Genomic DNA, 15,794 nt, shown 5'->3' on the forward strand with positions numbered 1-15,794 from the left:
TAATACATTCTTGAACTTAGACAAAGACAGATAATCACCTTTGCACCATTAGATTTAAGTTAAACTAAGAAATTCCAACTGGAAAGCACTGAAGTATGTATTTCATAGGCCAAGTTTCAATGAACATGAATATTTTTTAGTATTTATGACTTGAAGGGTTTGTTTTTACAGCTATGCAAGTAATTTTCCTAGTTGTTTTTTTTTACAGAAAATTAATGTCAATGATATTTTTAACAGTATGTAAGATGGCATGATTGACACAGAGCAACAAAAGCAGCCAAGCATGTGGGTGAAGAAGTGTTCTTAAAATTCAAACCTAAAATGTTCCATCTTTTAGATCTACATGTGAAGTACTACTCGTACATAGTAGGGTATGATAATATTAATTCAATTAATTCAATTTAGTCACACTACTATAACATAATTTTTAAATGTATGAAGATGAATTTTTAAATTATTTTTAGTTTTCAGACATGTTTTTTCTTTGGGTTTTTAATTATTAAATTTCTTTCAAATAGCTCAAGTGGAAGAAAGATTTTACAAATATTCTATCTTCTGCAATCTTATTTTAGAAAAATTATTTAGTTTAAGCAGATGGGCTGTTTAAAATAATTAGATACTTTCACAGTTTAAGTAACTTTCTATGCTACTTTTCAGAGGAAATAGCCAATGTGCAACATGGGAATGTGACAGTAAGTCAGTCACAAAGACACACACAGGTTGGTTATAAAAGTGACATGCAGCATGTACTTAGGATCTCTGCAGGCTTTTACAACTCAGAGCAAACCTTTTGCTGCCAAGATCACAAAATTATTGATACATGAATGTGCTTGACAAAAGCAGTTTCATTTATAAATGGATAAGAAATATGAAATTGCTGTATTTTTCAATTTATTTGTGTTTATTCTTTCTTACAATATACTTCAACTTCTTTGTGTGCTTTTGTTGAGACCAGCATTGAAAAGTAGGGATTTAAGTATGGAACAATTCTAATAGCTATACTGCTCTTTTCTACTATTAGAAGGATTTGCATCATAACTAAATATTTGCTTGTGGTTTTAAGTGCGAAAAAAATAAATTATGTTTGCAGCAGAAACTTCTACCCCCACACCAAGTGTATGTCTCCTAGCCCATTAGCTAAGCTCAGATGAATAACTCAGAGTCTTAGCAGATGAGTTCTTTCCCCAAGGGAAAAAATCTTTCATGTTTGGAGGGCAACAGTGCTGCAAAACAAGGGAACTCTGCAGAACTGCTGTGAGGTAGCCAGTGCACACTTTTAAAGCAATGTAAAGTTTGGGTTTCTGAGGGTTGTTTTTAGTCTTGCTTGGATGGAGATGGAAGATGACTCCTGACTGCCTGCTTGAATTAGGGAACATGACTTAATATCTTTCTTATAGTGAAATGCAAAAAACTTAAATTAAACCTTTTGAGAACTTCAGCATATTTTCAAGAGATTTGTATTTGGAACAAGATGTGTAAAAACAGGCTGTCCCGTGCTCATGAGGACCTGTACATGGAACTCTTATTCTGAGCTTGTATGTAAGTAGACATTAAATGGAATATTTCCTAATATGTTTGGATCCAAATTGAGTATATACTGTATGTCAAAGGATAACATTAGAGAAAATTTTCCCATTGGCTGTTCCTCTAAAAATACAAAGTTCCAGTGATTTTTTACTCCCAAAATTTTCTCCCTGTCTTTTTTTTTTTTTTTTTTCCTCTCTTTCAGGTTTTAACTTTCAATTTAATACATACATATAATTTTTTAGGCTTTATAGTAATGCAAGTTATCTTCATTTTCTTCTTGCCTTATATCTTAATGAGCATCCAGATTGTTACCTATGTGTGTACAGATACATATATTCACAATAAGGAATGAAATTAATTGTTAGAGAGAGGAGAAATACCTGGTAAGTGCTTTTTCATGTCTGCATGAATTCTCTTTGCAACCTCAATTCATGCTTTGTTGGCAGTTAAGGTTGTTATCTGAGGAAAAATAACCTCATAGCCCAATAAAAAGAAAGTTCTTCAAGTTCCTTTTTGTTTACATGAAGGAATAAGCAACCAAAAAGGTTTTTAGTTGTGCATGTTTCTGTACACATCGTGTTATTAAACAGTGTGAATGCAAACTGAAAACTTGATATTTTGCTGAGGCAATCACAGGGTATAAGGGGAAGAATATTTGGCAGTGAAGTCAGATAGGAGTGAAATATATTTTTTTTATGATTCATCTTTCACACATTTAGCTTGAAAGAGTAGCTCTGAATAATTCTGCTTTGGAATGAAGTGGCCTACCAAAGCCAAACAACATGAGAGGCTTCAACTGAAAAGCTACTCACCATCAAGGCTGGATTGTGAATGTTGTGTTCATGACCAGCAAAGCCGCCTGAAAATGTGTGTTTTTGCAAGTGCTTCCCTGAAGCGGAGCAACTTAATTTGGTTGCTCTGCGGGATTATCTGATTTTGGGGCTGCTTAGACATTAATTCCACAAGCCCAAATTACTTTCAACAAAGGGTCACAGATGCCTACTAATTCACAGGATAACTATTAACTCTGATTTAGATTCGCAATTAATGCAGGTTTCTCACATTTTCAACATCCTCTGCCTTTCCAAGAATTTAGCAAAAATAATGATATAATGACTCAGGAAAATCACATTCATAGACATCTGTACTTGTCCAGGATATAAGACTTGACCACAAACCCTTGTAGTTATAAAATACTTTCTGTCTTCTCTAACATTGTTGGAAGAGTTACATGTTGTTTCTCAGTGACATTTCTGAGGTTTTTAAACCTCTGATAATAGATGTGTAAGGCATAGCTTTAAAATGGCAAGGTTCAAAAAAAAAAAGCTAGCTAACAAATTTGTTAGGCCATACTCTCATGATGTACTCTCCCACAAGCCTAAATAAGAGGTGTTCCTCTTATTTAGTATATGTATGGTAGTGTTTAATACAAAATAAACTTCATATGTGCAAACAAGTTCATTAAAATTGCAAGAGCCTATACCACATTTGTAACAGCTTGCCCAAAGGTTAGCATTTATAGTTTTGCACTGCCAACATCCTGCTTTTATGGGCCACATTTATATGCTAAATTGCCTATTATGTTAAGTTGTAAGTTCCCATTTAGCAGCATCCGGAATAGGATTTGACTATAAGTGTTTAGATTTTATTAGTGCTATGGTTGTCTTCTTAACAGCTCAAACTTCCTGCAGGCTGAAAATTTGCTGCATCCTCTACAGAGGTTCTTGTGTACAAGATGTGTTTAGGAACAGCAAAGGATAGACAGCATGGGAAGAAATGTAAGACACTGCCCATTGATTGGAAAAAATGTGCCTTATTGTGTCTCACCTCTAAGGAAGTCTTAAATGTCATGGTTAAGCAATGCTTACATCTAAAACAATCTCAGTAACATCCACTTCTTGACTTAACAAGACCAAAAAGGTCAGCTGAAAATATTCCAAGAAGAAGGGTGTTTTATTGGTAAGTAAATATGTCTAGCTGCTTTCTTTTTGCTGTAGGTTACTTCCCGACGCATGACCTAACAGAGGGAAGTGTGATATACCAGCCACATAAACTGAAGTGGCAAATTTTAGCTGTATATGCAGTTCGCAAAGGTAAGAGAAATGTATTTGCTAATTAAATTGTGTATCACTCAGTCTTCCCTTGCTAACAGGTAGTTCTCAGGAGAACCTGGGACTAAGGGAGTTACCAATATCACAAAAGCCTTTCAGTTCTGTTACCAGTTTGTCAGAGCAGGGGTCTGATTTTAGAAATATCAATAAATATTTGCTCTCCCTGACAAAATAACAGAAGCTCAGGGCTTTAGCCGAGGCTTTCTCTGCAATTTGAAACAAATAAAACTGTGTGAAATTTCTTTTTGAATGCTCTATCAAAACCAAGAATGTGAAAACACTAAGATGCTGCTCTGCTCCTAAGCTTTTTCTAGCATGCTGGAAAACAGCATTTGAAAGAGATGTGCTCTACAGGCTGCCCAGACCAGTTTTACAGACTTATTTCCGTTCACAAAGTGGGTGTAAGAATTGAGCTCTGTCGTTGTAGATCATCAAAGAGCTTTGGAAACATAGAATCATTTTGGTTGGAAAAGATCCTCAGGGTCATTGAGTCCAACCATTAAGAAAATATAAGTCAGTTAAAGCCATTATTGTTGTAATAATTTTTAGATTGCAACTAGCTATTCGTCCCAACCATAAGTGGAGAACACAAAAAATGGAGCTTCAGATTGTTCATACAGAAGAAGAAATATTTTCCAAGCAAGAATCACGAATGTATTTTGATACAATGGGATGCTTTTAGTGGCAAGTAGGAATGATAAAATGTAAAATCTGTCAACACAATTCATAACTGAGGAGGGCTACCTCAATCATTGATTAAATAGGATTGCAGAGAGTTTTGAGTATGCTCTGCAGAATTCCAAATTTTTCAGTGATTGTAGGAGTGGGAGTGGGGAAGGTGCTTTCGTGGAAAATACAATAGCATTTCCAAGAGACAGAGGCCCCACATGAAAGCTCTGAGGTCTCTGTAGGAATCTTTGTTGCCAGTAAAGGCTGCAACCCCTAGCAAATGCAGACAGCTCTTTACCTATTAAGACAACGTGTAGGAGAGAAACTTGGGGAAAGTAGCTCAGAAAGTTTTCTTTAAAAAATGACCTATTTAAAGTTACGTTTTTCAAATCATTTAAGGAGCAGACTTAGTTAATGCTACTTAATCAAAGTTCCCTGCAAATAACTTAAAGGTGACAGGTCAGCAAAGACAAGCTTATTTAAAGACTGTATTTTAAGATTTAAAATGCTAAGAGTCTTACCAAGTCTAATCTCCTAGGAATTATAATAAAGTATAAGAGAAGTTCAAACCTTATTTATTTCAAGATCATATTTATTATTTTTTGAAGACCTTGCAGGCAAAGAAACAGACAAGAATTAACACATCAGCTATTTCTCTAAAAGCATGCACTGGTGGTTGGATGATGATTGGTCACTTCTGTTATTCAGAATATTTAGGATTTCGATAGTTCTCTATGGTCTAAATGGGTTCCTCTGTTTTAGGCAGTTGAAATTTTTTACTTCTAAGTTGTTGTTGTTGTTTGTTTGTTTTTTGTCCTTTTTATATAGACATGACGTAACATCTGTAAATACACTGCAACACTGTGCTAACTCCAAGTTCTTGGTTGTAAATTTCTTTTTAAATAGCTGTTGCTGCAGTTTGAAGTGAAAATGGTGACCTCAACAAGCATTATCATTATTATGCCTTCAAGGGACTTACACACTCCCATTCACTCTGATGTGCTATATCTGAATAATTTGGTGTTCTGGGCCTATTATTTTGCTGAATTTACTATTAAAAAGGGGCTATGCATTGCACTATGTTGCTTTCTTCAGATATGTTTCATAATAAACCACTGCACAGTAGGCTTCTGATTTCAAGTTAGTAATTGGAATGTTATTTTAATTAGAAATGTGCACTTAGAACTTTGCTTTTCCTATGTCGGAGTTATATGGTGAATATGTAATTGAGGAAGAAAGCCCTAGTGATTTTCTACTTTTATTAGGCTAAGAAAGAACTAAGGGCTATCCAGTGAAGGCATTACAGAATCCTGGAAGGAGAGAAAGTTCATTGCTGTAACATGGTGCTCACAGCTGGGAAAGGAGAAAACATCAACTAATGAAATGGACTGAACTACAGGTTCAAAAGTCTGAAGAAGTCTTGATGTAACCACTGATATATTACTAGCCTAAATCCAAAATATAACTCAGCCTTGCAGTTGAGTCTGTGAGGATCTGAATGCCCTTTTTATATCTGAACGCCTTTTGAATTATAATAAGTTCAACAAGAGAAGAACGAGGTTCTGAGAGTGGGAAGATTGCACCATTGTGCATTCTTTAAGTCAGTGCTATCCCAGCAAAAAATAATTGAGGACATGTTTTTAGCTCCATTTGAAGATTTGTGAGGCATATGTGTCAAGCATATTAAGAACAATGCAGCAAATCCAGACAGCTATTAAATACCAAATGATGTGCTTTAGTTTAGAATGAAGCAATCAGTGTTTGGAGAATGCTCTTAATAACTCTGTCTCTCTGGAAATTACCTATTCAGTGCAGGAAATTTCTGTTTGATTATTTCTACAGGTAAATATTGTATTTATTACATTCAGAAAACAACAGGAATTTACATAGCTGAGCCTACATATACTCTTGTAGCATTTTCCTTCTCTTTTACATTTATAATAAACATGAATTATATATGGAAAGACAGCCATGCTTTGTTTAAACTGCTGCACTAAGTACTCTGTGACAGCAGTGAATCAATGGTTTGCTTTCTTATAAATTTGAATGAATGTAATAACTGGAATAAACAATTAATCTGATGGATACACAGGAACTCTCTGCAGCTAAGTAGAACTAAAAGAATAATACTGTTCATTGTTCATACATTTGTCATTTGTTGATCATACATTATTGACTTTCTGTATTGTTTGTCTAATTATTTGATTTTCAAAGTTACTTTGAATTACTTATTCAGTGTTCACTTAAACTGATGTCTGAAAAAATTATTTTTTCAATCTCTAACTAATAAGCCAATTAAGATCAGCTTTGGAAGCTATTAACCAGATTACAGTTTCTGGGTTTGCTACCTAATTAAATCTAATGCTCCTGGCACTACAGTGACACTCAGGCACTTAATGTGTTAATAATTTTTAAAAATAATGCCAGTATTTGTACAAAATATATACATAAATACATACATATGAGATACTAAATATATGTATATACAAAAATACTAAAACGCCAATTAGTACTTGCTTATTACCTTTAAAGACCAGTATGAGCTTCAGTTGGGCTGTAAGTCTGGATGTATCAGGGGACAATAAGTGAGTGGAATTGTTCAGAGGAGCTTTCATTAGGTTTCTGCTACCTGATGCCCTGACACTGTCATGGACGTCACTAAATTAATGGAGGGAACAAGAATGACTGTACAGTGACATTCTGTGGACAAGCATAAAACATTAGATAATAAACTCACGGAGCTTGTTCCATTTTGTATCTCCTCATTTTAGAAACAGAGGAACTGGAATCACTTACATGAGAGGAAGAAATGCCTGGTGGAATATTCCTGTTTCTGTTTCTCCATCTTCCTTGCTAAGTGAAATCAAGGAACAAGGAAAATGATCTCGTTAGGACTATTACCCATCATGCTTGTTCTCATGGATTTCTTCTTGCAGAGATGCTGGATAAATTCTGGAAAAATGCTGATTAGGATTGGCCTTGCTCATACCCAGACCTGATTGTTCCCAACCCAGATGGTAAATGGAGTCAGTTAATGTCCTAAGCAAACAGTTTACTGTACTTTAAGGACTGCAACAAGCAACTGAGACAAGTCAACCTTGTATCTAGGGAGAAAAAATTGGTATTTCTCCACCATGAAGCTTCTGCCTTCTCCAGAGTAGCCTACATTCTTACATTAAGAATGTTAACCATAACTTACACAACCACATAACTGAGATCAATGCATGGAAGACATTTGTGGTTTCTGAGGCTGACAGTGACCATATCCGTTTGGGACAGGATGGGTCCAAAAGCATGGGCTTGCCTTTGGGATGCAAGAACCTTACTTGATAACACTGCTGTGAAAAATGTTTTTCTTTGCTTTCTGCAAATCCTGAGAAAAAGCCACAAAGCCTGGCTCCCCAGCAGCCTGCTTAAACTGGGGTTGCCTGCAAATCTAGAGTTCTAGACTCTGGATTTCAGTCAGTGCCTAGCATGCGGGTCAGTGAAGATTTTGTAAATTCAGGCATATTAATTGAAGAGCCTGAGCCAACAACTGACTTATAAGTCATCTACTCTGTCCTGGATTTCAGCACACTGGATATGAAACCATTTCTTTCATCAAAATTAAGTTTCTGACCTGTGTTTTCTTTTGTAAAACCTTGGCTAGCAGTCCCAAAAGGCAGATGAAACAGTGTAAGCCACCAAAAATTTGAAGGTTTGTCTCATGTTTAAGTAAGTTACACCTCCAGCATCTGGCCCTTTATCAGTTTTAGTTTGTAAATAACAATAAAAGATGAGTTTGTGTAGGAATAATCTACCAAACTAGCTCATTGTCTTTTTGTAATTAAGGGCTAGACTTAAAGGAATAATCAAAACTATATCATTTTTTCATACATGTTTTGGCTTTCTGTCTCAGAAACAACCATATCAGGTGGACTCAAGTACCCATGATCAGGGGAGGGGGAATACAGCTTCTTAAAAACTAATTTCATTTTTTGGCAGATCCTTTAAACACTTGAGGTAAAAGTACATTAGAATAAGCTCTGCATCAATGTAGAAGTTAAGATGGTAAAAGATTTGTTTTATTATTATAAAAGACATCTCCTGAGCTATCTAATTTAAAGAAGTTATCTGTTCCACAGGGGTAATATTGCACTTAAATAGGAACCTAGATTTGAGATAATAATTTGCTTCATATTCCAAAGTCAGAACTGACTTTTCTATGGCAGATGGGAAAATATTACTAAAAGCCACTCTCTTTTGAAGCGTACTGGAATGCAGATATTACAGATTTACTCTTCATGTCCAGAAAGGGTTGTATGTTTGGGGAGGATGTGGCAAAACATGCTACAAAATCCTTCCACTAGACAAAATCCTCCTACTAGGAAGAAATAGCATTATTTAGTTATTTCCTTTGTAATATTTATGAATAACTACACAAAATCCTCTACTGGTGAAGAAAACATCAAGAGTTGATTAATTTCAGTGTTTTTTTATAAATTCTTCACATATTGTTTTTCCTTATACTAGCTAACAATTTGAACATATTGCTTAGATCTTCCTGTGTTTGTTATTTTTCTTCCCCCAAAGCTACACTAAACCAACAAATTTGTGAATTCATTTGCCTAACATGTGCCTTTATTTCAGGTCAATCACCTATTAATATGTTCCCCCAAACAGGTATTGGAGTGTTCGAGTTTTTCATGCCTCAAAAAAACAATAAGATGCTTGCCAGTCAAAAATCCCTGGAGTCTGGATTTTCTTCATGCCAGTATATTAAAAACCGGATGGGAAAAAAAAAAAAAAAACAACAACAACAAACCCTCTTTATTTTGTCCTTGAAACCTCCCAGAGAGAGCTACTTCATGAAAGGAAGAGAGGTATTTTTCCCGTAACTGACAACAGGCTTGTGTCACTTGCTATAAGGATCTGATGCACTTTAATCCTTAAGGTTATTCACTGTATTTCCACTTACTAAGACACTTATGGTCTCTTTCCATGCCTCTTGTGCTGTCATACACATTAGCGTGCTTATAAATGCCAGTGCACATACCAAGCTGTACTACTGCTATCAAGAGATAATCTTCCTTTTTTTAGTTTTAGACTATGCTAAAAGTTTCTTAGAAATTGTCATAAATGCGCAGCATCCGGAAATGGCCACAGTCACCAAATTAATAATTTGGTGTCTCATCTTACATAATAATTTTAATATTTAGTCCTTTATTTGGTAACTTGAGATGGCATAGTAACTGATTATGTGTTTCTCCACATCACTCAATGTCAAATAGACAATTCATTGAAAAAGTCTACTTGAAAAGTAGGAGAAACTGGCCAGTTAAATCTTCGAAAGGTAAACTTTTGCTTGTTTATGGAAACCTAATTACCAAGTGAGAGAGAGGGGAAGTAAATATGATGATTGGATAAGGCTGATGATTACCAAAAGCCAAATGACAATGAAAATAAAATAGGGCCTTGAATTAAGACTACCTAATTTTATTTGCTGTCTCCCACTGACTGGCTTTAATAACTGTTAAAGACAATGCTGTTCTGCATGACCACACCAGTAGTTCATTGTCTGAGATGTGAGCCCTCCTCTTCATTTTTTGTGAATTATAGTGAAATAAAAATGACTGATAATTGAGTTTGTAAAGCACTTTGGCAATCATGAAGGTGAGCCTAGTGCTGATACAGCCAAGAGAATTGCTGGCATTAATTTTTGTTATATTAACGGACAAGAAAAATGTCAATTCCCAGATAACATTTACTGGCTAATCTAGGGCCTGGGTGTCCTTACATTTTGTTTAACCTCTTTACAGATATTTGATGGAATGTGGACAGATAACTGAGTGCAGGATCAACTCTTATTCCTGGAATGACTTTTATGGCTACTGAAGTAAATGTTCTCAGTCCGATAACATCAAGAAAGCTTTAAGTAAGTGGAACATCTTGTATTGTGGTCAAAGAGATATGAAACATAGCACTATAATAACCAAGGCAGTCTTATTATCAAGAAATATCCTGGCCAAAGGAAGCCAATAGCATTCTTATTTAAAAAAAAAAAAAAAAAAAAAAAGCAATCAGAATTCAGAAAGAGAAAATTGATTCCACTTTTGAAACCATGAAACTGCATGCAGAAATAAAATGTGTTAAATCCAGTTGCACTTAAGTCACTATTTACTTTTCTCTCACTGTGTGCTTCAGTTCTGTTGAGGGTGATAATCACTTGCTGCCAAACCAAAAGGAAAAGCAAACCGTTATTATTCTCAGGATAGTAACAGGGTTTTTGCAATGAAGGAGTGTGTGCACTCCAATTATTTGACTTCCTGTCAGCAAACTAGATGTTACTATGTTTGTTTTCTGCTTTCCAGTCAACGTGCTTACAGCACTGCATTTTCTAATCTTTCTGGTGCACAGGCTGACATTGCAGCACCACAGTGTAGTCTGTTACCTTCTGTCACATCTGCTTAGATTTGAAGTAACATGTATATACTAAGACACAACCTGATGAAACACAGCACATCAGCAACATAAAGTCATGCTCTTTCTTGGCTTTGGGGACAAGTGTAGAAACTGAAATTCTTATACAAAAGGCAGTGAAGGCAATAGTGCATTTGTTTACTGGAGTCATCAATTAAATCAGAATATTCCATTTTCTATAATGAAAAAAGTTGGTAATATTCAATGAAAACATTTACTAAAATGTATGATTCAACATGTTTTTTTCTCATTGCCTGTTTTGCAAATGTTAATGGGAAAATCATAAATGAACAGAGAGCAAATCTAAGTCATTCCTACTGCTTATTAGAAGCCAATTCAATATGTGATTAAACAACGTACAAGCCTTGTTCTAATCCTATTCATAAAGTGAATTTTATTCTGTAGAAAGATCATATCTAGAAAGCGTGTCATGACAGATTTATCAACAAATTCAATTACACTAAAAGCTAGAATGTCTGCACTAGCAAAATTGTACAAGAGAAATTGCTTCATGAAGTTAGTGATGATGTATTATTTCTACCTAAGACCCAGACTTCTGATACCAGTTAAGATTTAAGAAAAAAAAATCAGTATCATTTGCTCTGTCAAAACACAAAAGAATATAACCCTTTTAAACTTAACACAAACCGAAAACTCATAAAGAACTTACTAAAATGAAATACTAAGTTGTTTATTGCTGGTAGAGGATAATGGATGGGTATGTTCAGGAAATGAAGTTACATCAGTGAGACAGGTCTTGTCTGCAACCACATAGCAGATCTTGCACTGAATGGTTCATCCTTTGTCTTTTTCAAGTAAAAAAAGATTCACATATTATAAATTCCCTTTTTCCTGATAGTGGATCAAGATGGGGGAGACAAAGATCACGAATAATATTTATTAAAACCTTTCATTAATTAAGCTGGTATTATTATTAGAATCCAGCTTTTATTTTTAATTAAAGATAACTGTATGTTCACTTACTCCCCAGCTCAGTCATACACATGCTTACGTGAGGTGAGTCACGGTTATGTGGCTGGTGTAGTGGGGTGGCCAACCATGGTGATGTCAGCTGGGTAGGTAGGTGTCTTTGTTTGAACAGAAGCCATCACGTTTTGTCTGTGGGTCAAGTGATAGGACCCATTCTTGATGCTACTGTGTACTGGTGGCTTTGGACGAAGTCAGCAGACTTTTGGCATTTTATCCATTTCTGCAGGTTCAACCAGACCATTAGTCTCCAGAGTTTATCAGACATTGTAAGGCTTTTAAACACTCTCTCTGAACATATATTGACCCCCTCTTTGGCTGTTTTCTGGTAACTTCCTCTCCATCCACACCCATCAGTACCTCCAGACCCATTTCACACAACTTCACACAGATGAGTGTGGCACACAACTGAAATTTCAAAAGTGTGTACACAAAATGCTGTGATAACGCTGTATTCCTGCCATGTTATACACAAAGGGTTGAGATGCATGTCCCCGTCTCACCTATCAGTCCTATAGTCACAATATCAATTTGTGGTAAATTTTCCATGCCCTGCTGGATAAATGTAATTATACCCCATTTTTGGACAGGCACCAGAATTCAAGTAAGTCAACTATGCTGAAAAATTTACCCTGTTTCCCTGAAAATAAGACCTACCCCAAAAATAAGCCCTAGCATAATTTTTTGGGATTTTTGAGAATGCTTGAAATATAAATCCTACTCCAAAAATAAGCCCTAGTTACAGTTCATTAAAAATGTCAATTTAAATAGTGTCCAAACAGCTATACATGTAAAATAGTAATAAGTTTTGGAGCAAAAATTACTATAAGACCCTGTCTTGTTTTCAGCAAAACAGAGTAGTAAAGAAAGGGAAGGGGGAAAAAAAAAAAAAAAAAGCCAAAGAGCTTCCATTTGAATTTACTTCTTCATTTTTAGGTACAAAAGGAGAAAAAGAACCTCTGTTTTATTTAACTATTGACCATATTGCTGATACTTGAGAAATAAAGGACTTTCCTTTTCTATTGGGTACTGCTGGATCTTGGCTTGCTCATAGTACTCATTAGAAGAAGAAGAATGTTGATTTTGCTGTTTGAGCACTGCTTGTTATTTTTTCCATGTTGTGTACAGGTTACTGTCTGTTTGTTAAAAGACAAAAGAAAATCAATGCAGGTGTTGAAAAGGAATCTTGTGTATTCAACTTCGCAAGCAAAGTTCTTAAATAAGCACCAAGAAAAGTGTAATAGAAAAAAATATGAATGCCAGACCTAATTACCAGTGTACACATAAAGCCATATTGCTTTTTCAAAGATAGATAACTGAGTGGAAAAGGTGAAAAAAATATTTCCAAGGAAAATAAAAATGGACTGACAACATACATTTGCATTTCAGCTATGTTTATGTCCTTTCATTTAATAGTGATGTATCTTAAATGATTCGTTGATACAGGGGAAGATTAAAAGAGGACAATTAATTCCTCAAACTCAAAATATAAGGACAAAGGTATGATTTTTATCTCAGTTGTTGGCAAGAGTTATTGAATCACCTGTATAATCTTTTAGATATTAGCCTCTGAATAGTACATTCTGAACAGTACATTCATCTGGGTGTTCTGAAGATGCAGAAATTTTAAATAATTTATGATCATCTTGGGAAAAAATTGGCAAGTCTGCAATCCTATATTTTTGTTTGTTTGTTTCTTCAACCTAATTCTATAATAGAAGTAAAACATATGGATACATTCCTTGCCTGTTCTTAAATTAAGATACTGCTAAAAAAACATAAACAGAGGTAACAAGCTGGGTATTGAGTCAATAGATTGAGCGTGAATTAATTGTTTGATTCTCTAGGGTATTAATTTGTCTCTAAATTTCATACTGATTTTCTCACTGATTTATAATTAGTTATAAGAATATTTTATATACCTTAAAATACAGAAAGATTAGAAAAAAATACAGAGTCTTTTCAGGTAAGAAGCACGTCATTCACCTGAGAAAAATGTCTCTACCAAGAGTAGAGCTAATGATGTCTAGTGCTGAGTTTTTCCAAGATTTCTGTCCCATTTCACATATAATTTGCAAGTTGCTTGCCAAGACAGAGCTGCCCAGCACAATTAGACTTCCATGTACTAATGAGAGCAGGAAGAGCTGCCAGCAAAAGAGAAAAGCAAACCAGTCCTAAAGTGCATAATGGTTTGCTGGGAGGATGCGAAAAGGTACATTTGAGGATGAGTTGGGGAAATAAAAGCCAGTTATGTGGTCTTTTGTTCATTGACACCACTTCAATATGAAATAGAATAGAAAAGGGGGAAGGACACCAGTTGTTATTAATCGATACTGATATTTGCCAGTTCTGTAGCTCTTAATGCCAGTCTCAGGTGTCTATCTTGTAAACGCTTAGATATTAAAAGGAAGCAAGAGTGCAAATGTAAGAGTAATACGAGCACAGGATGGACCCTAAGAAGCTTTAAGCTTCAGTTGTCTTTCTCAGTTCTTTATCAGTCTCCTGGTCCTTCTCCCACTTGACCAACCTGCACTTTTTTAGTATCAATTAATTTAATTCTTGATACTAAATTCTCATGCAAGAAGTGAGCAGAGGGAGAGAAGTGTGTTCATAGTGGCTGTGGATATTTAAATAGTGAACACCAGAATTTAGAAACTGGTTGGAGAATAGCGCTTTCTAGATTAATGCAGAATCATATAGAGAAAGGTGTTTGTTAGTGTGTGTGTTGTTTTTTTTTTCCTTGAAAAGTATTGTTAACCTCTGTCTTAAAAAGCTGACATCAAAGAGCCATGGTCTAGGCTGTTTAGTTTTTTTGGTGTAGATTAACAAGATTTTTTCTATTAAAGCCACTGAACACAAAATGGTATCTCAAGATATAGTTAATTCTGTAGATTCTGTATAGTTCATCATTATAAGAAGAAAAGATATTTGTCTACAGTTGTTTTTGTCCATAATAACCATTACTTTGCTACTGTTAAACTGAAGGCTTTTGTTAGTGTTTTTTGAATGCTCTTTACAATAAACACGAAAACAATTTTTCCCCATCAACTTCAGCCTGAGCCAGCTTTAGCAGTTTCAGAGGTACCTTGGTAACATGCCACCAATATATACTGAAAAAATGAGAGAAAATGCTGATCCAGAAATCCTTTTAATTCAAGCAATTAAAGAGGTACAGTTCTGAGCAACACTATTTGTGTTTATATTCTACCTGCTATGCAATTAAAAAAATAAATCAAAAGCTCCTCAGGACTGTGCTTATTTTGTACTGAAATCAATGTCAGCATCTAGTTACTAAGAAGAAACTCTCAATAGCAGATCCTTGCAAGAAAGAAAGTTATTTCAGCTTCAGGCTGATAAAAGGATTATTAGAAAACAGCTCTCTGTGGGTGTGTGCATGTGTGCATGTCTGAATGTTTAAACAATCTTGAAAAATAATACTTTGACATCATTCACCTCAAGCCCATATAAACAAGACTGTCTCATCCCACCAAAAGCAAATGAGGACATATATCTGCATGTGATGGATTCAGGAGTGTTTCCTGGACTGATGATAATTGCTGTAATAAGCTCTCACACACAAAAATAATCCTTTTGAAATATGGTCATGCTAAGATTATGTGAGAAGTTTCCATAGTAGGTGGCTTGTGTTGGTGTGGTTTTTGTTGTTTGGTTTTTTGTTTGGTTGGTTTGGTTTTTTTGTTTTTTTTTATACCTACTCACTGCCATCTTATATTTGCTAGGATTTTCTGAAGTAGCATACTGCACACTATGCAATACACTTACTATGTAAAATACCAGAAAAAAAAGGTTGACATAATGACTCATTACAATTTAAATCTTATTACACAAAGCTTCATTCAAGTCAATATACATAGTAGAGAACCGCAGGGGTACATTTTAGCCTGGTGTGAGAGGAATGAGTCATGCAATTCTCATTATGCTTAATAGAAGAAACACATCTATTGCCTCATGTAAGCCCCTGGAAATGCACCTTGCAATTTGTATCCAAATCCCATTGGGCGGTGGCTACTCCACCAAACA

At 35.1% G+C, this 15,794-nt stretch overlaps 1 long non-coding RNA gene across 1 annotated transcript; it reads left to right on the forward strand.

The window, feature by feature from the left end:
• Positions 1-525: 525 nt before the first annotated feature.
• LOC110362876 (uncharacterized) lies at positions 526-12,223 on the forward strand. Its single transcript, XR_002420549.2, has 4 exons — positions 526-3,620; positions 7,079-7,324; positions 8,970-9,169; positions 10,106-12,223. It is a non-coding gene; the product is annotated as an uncharacterized LOC110362876 (long non-coding RNA).
• Positions 12,224-15,794: the final 3,571 nt, after the last annotated feature.

The sequence above is a fragment of the Columba livia genome, chromosome 12 (assembly GCF_036013475.1).
Source record: "Columba livia isolate bColLiv1 breed racing homer chromosome 12, bColLiv1.pat.W.v2, whole genome shotgun sequence".
Lineage (NCBI taxonomy): Eukaryota > Metazoa > Chordata > Aves > Columbiformes > Columbidae > Columba > Columba livia.